The 10,229-nt window shown below is 42.6% G+C and overlaps 1 long non-coding RNA gene across 1 annotated transcript; it reads right to left on the bottom strand.

Moving 5' to 3' along the window:
• Positions 1–2,870: 2,870 nt before the first annotated feature.
• LOC130576595 (uncharacterized) lies at positions 2,871–10,010 on the bottom strand. The gene is made up of 3 exons (XR_008965675.1): positions 9,935–10,010; positions 6,311–6,471; positions 2,871–5,798 (listed from the first exon to the last, which is right to left on the bottom strand). It is a non-coding gene; the product is annotated as an uncharacterized LOC130576595 (long non-coding RNA).
• Positions 10,011–10,229: the final 219 nt, after the last annotated feature.

Genomic DNA, 10,229 nt, shown 5'->3' on the forward strand with positions numbered 1-10,229 from the left:
AGCCCAGCTAAGTACACTCTTTTCTCAATATTGTGTGACTATTGTGATTTCTCAGTAAATTGTGATTTCCTCTTATAACATCTCCTAGGGTTTTTTTCCAGTGTTGGAATGGGGTGGGGAAAAGGGGGCAGCTTGAGTGGACTTAATTTTCCTGCTGGGTTTTAAACTAGGGAAAAGCAGACAGTTTCACAGTTTGTGTGATGATGATAAACTTCTTGTTAACTGCTATAAATGCTTTCATTTACTTGAGCTGTAAATTGCTCATCTTGCATAGGTGAAACTTCCACTTCAACACAACACAATAAAGTGACAGTATCATCAGAGACAAGAAAAAATGAGTGGAGGTGAATGGGACAGAAAGGGTGTGTGCTACCAGTGAAAATACACATTTCCTACATACTGCATATGCCTGAGATCCCCAATTCCTAAGCAGATGCCTCTCTCCTGTGGAAAAAAATTAAAAAGCCCAAACGAAATGATGTACCGATGTGTTTCTCTTGCTCCAAGCACTGTAGATGATGTTTGAAAATTTCATGTATCAAATAAAGGTACTCTATATACAGACACATACTTCCTGGCATTACATTAGGACATGTCTTAGTGAGAAATGTTTGATCTTCCAATAGTCAGTTCACAAAATTTTGTAACAGACTTTATATCCTGTTGTACATTACACAGGATCAGGAGAGAAAACATGATAGGAGCTGAAAGCTGCCATGTACTAATTGTTCCTGAGTTTGTTTCATTTATCAGTAAACTGTGTTATTTGCTTAGGCATAGGGGAAAGTCAGTAAGTGATGACATTTATTATAAAAGCAGTTAATAGCAAAACCTATATTTAGGTTTCACTATTTTTTTTTCCTTTAGGATATTTATAGTTCTTTGCCAGACTTTTATGCTGAGACACTCACTGAAGATCAGTTTGTGGTCTACAGTTTGGCTATAGGTTAACCAGAAACTTATACGGTGAGGCAGGATAGGTTCATGCAGGGCTGTCAGCTGATAGGCCAGTGAATACTTCGACACGCTCTGGCTTAGGAAGTGCCTCAATTTCCAAATGTTGAAGGATGAAGTTATGCAAGAAGATTGTCAGGGAGTAGCAAGTGTCTGCTGCTCATTGAAGGTGGGTGAGCCAGGAGCTGCTGCTGACTGCCAAAGGCCATGCCCTCATCATCAGAGCACAATCCCACAGGCTCTGGCCCAGATGGGCAGAGCCAGCAGCTGGTAACCTGTTCCAAAAAGACCCTCTGGTACATAGAGGGAATAAGCCAGGTCAAGGAGCCAGCCAGGGAGACTAGCAAGAGATACATCTGGAAAGAGGCCTGAAGACAGGGCTGTATCATGGGTCCCAGGTCCGCCCAGGATTCAGGGCTGGAGACAAGCTATGACCTATGTCTGAGTGGTCCATGCAGGAGAGCAGCTCTCTCCAGATGTATATAAAGACTCTTCAAATGAACAGGTGTATTCTGGCAACTTTCTGCACTCATTGCACCAGTTTTGCAAACTCATTATCATGTGTATGCTAGAAGACTGGTTTTCATATTTTCATCCAATAATTAAAAAGAAAATTAGGTTTCTTTGCATCTGAATTATATCATTAGTCATTTCATCACACTGACAATCACAGGTGGTTTCAAGTGAGCATATAAAATCAACTCTTCAATCCTTCTTGGTAGCTTTCTACCAAGCACATAGGGCCTCTAAGAAGCAGCAGATGCCTTTCAGTGTGCGATGCCACCTATCCAGCCACCTCCTTGTCCATTGCCAGCGGCAACCTTCCTTTTCACTACATAGATGCAGAATTCATTTAAAAGATCATTACCAAGCTTTATTCACACTCCTGGAGAGTAAAGTGGCTCCTATGAAGCAGAAATGCTCTATGTCATGGTACAGTTCTACTGCCCCCATCCTCCCCACCAGCTGAAGCTCTGACAGAGGAGACATCCCCTACATCAATAAACTCTCCTTGCYTGAGGAACTGCAGAGTAGAAATAGGTACCACCATGTCAGGTGGAGTGACACGAGTTTCTGCTCCAGTGTGAAGACATTGGAGGGGGCAAATGCTCCTGGAGTAGATCACAGGGTGACAATGAGCTGTGAATGGGATACCAGCAAAAATATTCCTGTGTGCCAGGCAAGAAAGGCAGCCATTGTGCAAATCCCTTGTGAGAACTCACCTGTATCACTAAATACATTTCTCCTTCTTCGGGTTCTATAAAGACAAATTCCATCTGGGATGAATGCAGAAAAAGACTAGGCCTATGATTTATGGACATGGAGTGCCTACAGAAGAAAAATAATGGCTGGAAGGAGCAATACAAAGGCAGATAGGGTTGTCTTCACTTTCAAGAAAGGGATCACGAATGAAGACCAAAGAAGGAGAAGAGCTATTGAAGTGCAAAGAAAAACAGGGTAAAGAACACAAAAACATTTGGGACTTCTTTCTAAAACGACAACCTCATCATAAAGAGTGCATTAGCAAGTGTCCCTTGATGCACTGGTGAGGAATGGTGGAGAAACCACACATGCTCTTTATATCCATGCAAAGTTCATGTAGAGCTCTCTCTTTCATCTCTGGCATCACCACATCCAAAAGAATGTCTTTGGTATAAATGCCCTGATTCACACAGTCTGCAGGTACACACCAATCTTGGCACTAACATGACAAATTACAATAACCGTATCTTTCTTAATCTTTCTGTACTCCAGCTACTAAATCTTGAAGGAAAAGGAGACTTTTCAGGGCTTTGGGTAAGACCTGAACATCTTCCCACATATAGATGTAGGCAAATATCTCTCAGGAAGGTTAAAGTGAGTGTTGCCTAGAATCAAAAGACAAAAGCTTTCCGTGGTAAGATAAAATGCAATTCTTTAATGAAAGTTTTCAGGTGCACAAATATGTCCATGCATACATGTGATACAGGATTTATATAATTTTTATAGGGTTATTTAATTAGTACATCTAGCAGGTACATCCAATAGGAGATCAGTTACCCCAGTAACCCACTCTTGGGTCTGCCCCTTGGAGTTGGTCCAGGGGTTTTTTTGCCCTATATCTTGTTATGTTTCTCAAATTCTAGTGAAAAACAGGATGTCCTTGTCAGAAATTTTCTTCTTGAGAATAAGACTAAACAGAATTTCAAGAATGTGTTAGAAAGGGTTAACTCACTGTTCTAAAATGTGAGAGGGCAGGAAAAGTACTAAAAAGTACACAATTATTTTTTTTTAATCTATAAAGGAACAAATGTATGAAAAATGCTAAAAATCTTTAGGCATCATGAGAAATGAGCTCTAAAAGTTTTACACCATTATTTGAAGCATGCTTTGTATCCCATACAAACCCAGCCAGTGGATTTGTTTGTTATCAATCAAATGTGAGCTTCAGACAAGTCCTGCCCTTGGTCAGATTTTTGGCAGCAGCCTAAATTTAGGTGGTTGACACCTAAAATTACCCCAGCCCACAAGTTCTAAAGGATGGCAGACCAGGTCTATTATAAAATGAGTTATTTATTGAATAAACAGGAGATAGCAGACAAAAGATCTTAAACAAAGTTACTTACTACACAGTATAAAACTAAAGAACTACTAGTATATTACATAAAACAGTGCATGATATCAATATACCTATAGTAAAGCCAGCAAAGGAATAGTACTGATTAGGAGTCAATTACACTGACCACCAAATTGTAGTGTACACAGAGTCCTTTCACTCGACACTCAAGAGAGTAACCATGAAGCAGGCATCTCAGCTTTGGGGAGGGACCACCACACATTTCCAGGGAATGTGCAGAAGAAATGTGCTTTGTGAAAGTTTGGTGTAGCTTTGATAGATTTTAGAATGAAGTGTCTGTCAGTCAAAAATTCCAGCTTATCTCTCCTCATCTCACTTCCACAGCAAGATGTTTATTATCAGCTGAAAACATGGTGCTGAAATAACTCACTATAAGACAAGCTGTCCTGATTGAGTTATTTCACCAATTAGCAAGCTCATGTGAAACTCATGTGAGGGGTGAGTTCACCAGCTAACAAGCAACAGATTAGCCCTAGCAGAGAGTGAGGTGCCCTGCTACAGTGTTTAACAGAGGAGTCGCACATCTTGGTTTCAGTGGGACAAGTGAACGTGACTACAATAGCAACAATGAGCCATTTTCACACTTTGGAAGTTGTGTTTGCCTGACTGTGCTTTGGGCAGAGATCCAAATGTTTGAGATCTAAAAATGACCAATCTTTTCATCACACCAGTGTCACCTCTGCTCACCTGTTTTTCCAAGTCTCTCTTTCCCTGGTGTTCTTTTGGCACTGTCCATCTCAGCCTATGGCTCTGGTTACACTTTGGCTTTCCTCTGGGCTGCAGCTGCTGCAATCCCCCCACTTATGCCCCAGGAAAAGCGTTTGTATCCAGACAGATCAAGTCCCTGGTCCCCCTCATTGTGGGACTTCATAGACATTAGCTTTGGCACAGAAGGAGACAGCTGATAGGTGTGGTCTCTGGGCTGTGGGTTTGGGTTCTGTCACAGCCTGAGAGAGGAGTAACAGCATGAGGTTGGTGCTTGGGAGCCAAGGGAGAAGGACATGTCCTGCACACCTGGAAGCTGTATCCAGTGCATGGCCACCAAGGGCAGGGACAGACTCCTGGACACAGGGACTGCCTCAGGGCCACAACTCCAAAGGCCTTCTTCTGAAGGCCTAACACTGTGTTGTTTTGGGCCTCTCCCTACAAGAAAGATATTGAGGCACTGGAGAAAGTCCACAAAAGGACAACAAAGCTGGGGAAGGGTCTGGAGCACAAGCCTTATGCAGAGCAGCTGACAGAGCTGGAGTTGCTTAGCCTGGGGAAAAGGAGGCTCAGAAGGACCTTATTCTTCTCTACCACTACCCAAAAGGAGGTTATAGACAGGTGAGGGCTAATTCTTCTCCCAGGTAACAAGTGATAGGATGAGAGAAAAATCACCTCAAGTTGCACCAGGGGAGGTTTAGACGGATATTAAGAAACTTTTTTTCATTTAAAGCATTTTAAAATATTGGAACAGACTACCCAAGAGAGTGGTGATATCACTATCCCTGAAGTGTTCAAAAAACATGTGATATGACATGTGAGGACCTAGTTTAATGGTGAGCATGGTTGTGGTGCTGGGTTGATGGCTAGACTTGATGATCTTAAAGGTCTTTCCCAACCTTAGCTATTCTATGGTTCTATGATTCTAGTATGGATGCTGGACAGAGGTGTGGTGGACAAGGCTGCAAGTGAGGGGGGCTGTGCCTGGGGACTCCTACATCCCACTCACAGAGCTGGTCCAGGGTCAGCCTGAAGAGAAAGTCCTTAAGGAGCTGCTGTAATTTCTTGGTGGGGGCTGAGGCGGGCTGGATGAGGTTGATGCCAGTTCTCTGCTGCAAGGCCAGCTTCTAGTGGGGCCATATTCAAAGTCCATTGGATAGATGAAAATCCTGCTTCAGACTTCAGGGGACAGAGGCCAGCTTCTCAGGAGATGAGAAGGAGCACCAAGACAAGCGGTAAGACCAAGGAAATGGCTTTTGGACGAACACTTAAGGAGCACTGCAGAGTGCTCTGTCCTCATCCCTTGTGAAGCCAGGAGCAGCAGCCATAAGAAATGAGATGCAGAGATGTTGGCAGGATCCCAGCACTTTGCAATACTCACTGGTGCCCTGATAGGCACAGGAAAGATTTGTGCCCCCAAGGCCGATCAGACTGGTGGCATGCAGCCACTCTCAGAAGCCCCTGAGATGGCTCCAGCTAGGGCAGAGTAGGTCTTGGATATCTTCTGGAAGGCACAATGAGCCTGTGGGAGCAGTAGACAGATCTATCTCACATTCTCTGAAAAAAAAGCTGATTGCCAGCACTGGGGTCAGGGAGGAATTTTCCCCTGAGGCAGTTTTGCATTCCTCTGAAGCATTGAGCATGACCACTACTGAGGGTTCCTCTGATCCCCTTTTTCTACCTTTTTGGTACCTTTGGAAGACTCTACTGCTCATGCCACAGGAAGACAGCCTGTCATGCCCTGCATCTGCGGGGAGGAAGGCTTTTTTTTATCCCACAGTGCAAGTGTCACTGTGTCTTTGCTTTCCTCTGCCACACAGAGCCCAACCTCTAGCCAGGGCTTGTTTGGGCTATTTTGGCCAGGTGCTGGCTGCTCTTACTCCTTTAAGGCATCCCTCATGCCCCACATCTGAAGAAAGGAAGCTTTCCAGCCTGCCAGGGTGGGCCCCAAGGGTGGCTCTGGGGGTTGCTTCTTAGAGCACTGAGCACAGCCCCTTGTCAGGGCTCCTCTGGCCCCTGTGGCCCCGTTCTTACCTGCTGCCCTCGCACCTCCAGAGCACCCCTCATGCCCTGGCTATCTCCGGCTCTCTTGCCCATTGCAAGCTTGGAGTGGGGGTGAGCTCTGCTCTTTCCTTGATTCCATTTTCCCAGGTGTTCTTGCATCCATCCAGAGCTGCCATTTTTCAGTCTCCTGCCTGCAACACAAGCACAGGACAGACATGAGAGTGCTTTTCATGCATCCCTGGCCAGGAAGCACAGCAACTAAGAAAATCTTGGAAGGCACAAATTGTGCTCGTTATCAATATGTGTCATAATTTGTAAAATACCACAAAATACCACATTCCTTCTTTTTTGTGTGAGGTTGGTACAGATCCTCAGTCTTCATGTTCTCACCCTTCAGGAAATAGGAGCTGCTATATTCCTGGTGCTACATTCTGTAGCTCTGTCACTTGCATTTTCAAGACTACAAAGGATGGGTTTTAAAGCTAACTGAAGAGCACATCAGCCTGCTCATGGGTACATGTGCACATTGTGGAAATGGTTGTGAGCCTCAGCTCAAAGCAGATGGAGAAGAATAAAAATTAAAATAATATCCTGCTTCCAGTTATAACCTATGTGTTATGTGTCCTTGAATGTGTCTTAGGAGCTGAAAAGGCCATGACATTTCTGGAAAATAATGATCATTGTTACTTGACTCATCATGAGCACAGGAAAATGGAACAGAATAGCTTTGCCACATTAAACTCAGAATTTTGCATGACAAGCTGTGACTGAGGTCTGAGGGCTCCATCCAAGAGATAGGCACACCTACAGCAGGGCTCAGGCAGGGACTGAAGGTCCCAGGCTGAGCTGGGACACATCCCTGGACCCTTGGCAGGAGAGGTGGGAGTGGGGAGAGGCCAGTCCCAGCCACTGAGGCCTGTGAGCACACCCAGGACCCTGCCAGGACTTGTAAATTGGAATCGTGTTTGTTAGCTCCCAGTCAGTGGGGACATCCCCAGACTCCCAGGACCCTGGTGTAGATAAATGACAGGGGTCTTTCTGTGACATCTGCTAGCTCCTTCACTACCATGGGATGAATCCCATCAGGCCCAATGGTCTTGACATTAGGAAATATTTCTTTACCCGGAGTGGTCAAACCCTGGAAACAGGCTTCCTGAAGAAGTCCCCCCTGTTTGCCTGTGTTAAAGAGGCATTTGGACATTGCCTTAATACCATGCTTTAGCTTTCGAACAGCCTTGAATGAAACAGGCAGTTGGACTTTCATAGGACAATCATTTTAGATCTGTTCCAGATTAACTAGTCTAGTGTAAACATTCAATTGATGCATCTGTCTCCTTACAATTTCACTGTCCACAAATGGAAAATCGCTGTTCCTGCAGTCGGAATGCTCAGAAGAGCAGGAAAACCAAGTGATATAAGAGGTGGTTAATAAAAAAAGGGACCTAGAAAGAGGATGAAAAGCGGGAACAATGTGGTAGCAACTACAAAGAAACTAGATGAGTGCCAATTCTGGAAAAAAACAATGTGTGAAGACTTGGGAGAGAGTAGAAGAAATTGTTTCTGCTATAGAGATCTCCCATGGAGGCCTGACCCTAAACTGTGACAAACCCGAGAAGTGAGGAATGAATGACAGGGGTCCTTAGGAGAGCCCTTAGGGGTCTTTGTCCCAAGGAAGTGATTCCCAGTTTTAAAATTCAAAAACTGTTATCTGAAATGAAAGCTATTTTTAATTGATTATGACATGCTCAAAACATATTAAATAATATTTAATAGAATGTGAATCATCAGGACAGCTGCTTTGGTGACACAAAATGCACAGAAACCATTTTGATCCTATTTCACAAAATGTGTTCTCTGTCCCTTACATGGCATGATCACAGCTATCCAGGCTGCTTTCTTGGGACAACTTTGGGGTTTAATTACCCTGTCAATTAGAGTTAGAGGTATTCATGTGGCAGCAAAATGACAAAGATTGCTCATGGGTTTTATTTTCTACTTGTTTGTATTCATCAGTCTTGAAAAGAGGAGGACTTTACACATTGTCTTGACATGGATGCTAATAAGCCTTTAATGAGAGATTCACTGCATCAAATAAAATAGGTGCCAGCAGCCATGAAGAGAACAAGCTAAGATAATGGTACAATGCAGTCCAGTAATGAAGAGGTGGAGTGTGTAGTTTCCTGGATAGGGCAGAACACCCTGCTGTTTTTCAAGGATGGATGGATTTAGCCAGTGAACAGGTAAAAGCATTTAAGAAGAGAGGAATGATGACAAAAACCAGCTACTTCCAAAAAAAAATGTGGCATCATGAAAGTGTGTTGTATCAACATATGCTCTATGAAGCTATAAAATGTATTTAAAACTGAATTTTGAGTAAATGGAAGTAATTTTCAAAAAAATCCTGAACTAGAGTAAATTGGAAAAGCATTTTTAAAGTATATAAAGCTATGTTGACTTGCATCTCCTGAGACTACAAAGCCTCAGACTAAGTCCCATGTTCATATGCAAAGCATTTTGGATCAACATTTTTAGTTTCAAATTATCTGCATTAAGTTGGACAGAGTGTAAAAATGAGAATTATTATTAATATTGTATGCCACAGGCTATATCAACATATCGAATGTAAATGGTTTTGTGCAGGCCAGTACTTGCTTAATGCTTTCAGCATCTTTAGTGGAACAAATGCCTATGGTGTCCCTGGTGCTTAAACTACATTGGTTTTCAAGGTAAAGTAAAACATGCATAAAGTCCATACACTTCTAGATTATTTATTTGTGTGACTCATATAAGTCATATCATGCTGTGATTTTAACCTACTCCTAAAGGAAGACCTTTATGGCCTTGCTCTGTAACTTATTCTTTCAAGTTGCTTTACACACAAAATAGAACTATTTCTGAAAAATTGGGTTCTAAGAACTGTCGTACATCACTAGATGTATTTGGGTGGAAACAAAAAAGTATAAGCAGTTGATGCTGCTAGCCATCAATAGTAAAATTGGGAGAGCCCAAAAAGAGTAGTTCTCTTTTGTTTTTTGCTTCCAGTTTATAGACTATGATTTTTGAGGTACACTACTCTTATTTTCAATCAGTTTTTTGTGCCAGTTTTAATGCGCAATGCTTCAGTACTTGACATGAAAATATTAAAAGAAGAATTATATGCTTCAGTACTTGACATGAAAATATTAAAAGAAGAATTATAAGAATTCACACCATGGAATTACCATTATGTAAAGTCATTAAGGTTTATAAGAATATAAAATAAATGTGATACAAACATCATGCGTTAATTCCCTTTCCAAACATTCAGGACCTAAACCACCTCTCAGCAGTGTTACAGGAATTGCAATTTTTCCAATGGCCCTTAACATCAGTACAACTTTCCTCATAGATCAAGGGCAGCAGATCACTTTAAGAGGGTAGATTCCCTGACTTAGCTTTAACAGCCCTCTGTGTTTATTTCAGGAAGAATTTCCTGATTGTTAGAGATGTTTCTCTGGGCCATGGTAAAAGCATTATAAAGCTTTAACACTTTGGACAATTTCAGACACTGACTGAGTACATATTAAGCTAGTATTTATTCCATGTGCGACATCTTGGGTCTAAGACTAGATTTTACACCCTTGCAGTTACAATTGTACAAATTTATTTACTTACATTCCTTGCAGGTTGTTTCTTGGATGTCCTTTCCCCATTCCACTTCCACTCCTCACCTTGAAAATATCTAGCATAACAGGCTCTCCAGGTTCTGGTGGAGAACTCTTTGAACTGCTGAAAAGAGACGCCACAAGCTCCACCCTCTAGGAATGTCTGTAGATGGGATAAAGAGCTCTGCTGTCAGATTTCACAGACTCATCTCCTGTGCCACACTTTTGCTTAGAGAGGCTGCTACATCACTTATTTGCAGGGCTGTTCCCTTAGCAGTACCACATGCCAAGGACTCAGAGCCTTG

Source organism: Malurus melanocephalus, unplaced genomic scaffold, assembly GCF_030028575.1.
Source record: "Malurus melanocephalus ecotype Western Australia unplaced genomic scaffold, MMel_1.1 scaffold_145, whole genome shotgun sequence".
Taxonomy (NCBI): Eukaryota; Metazoa; Chordata; class Aves; order Passeriformes; family Maluridae; genus Malurus; species Malurus melanocephalus.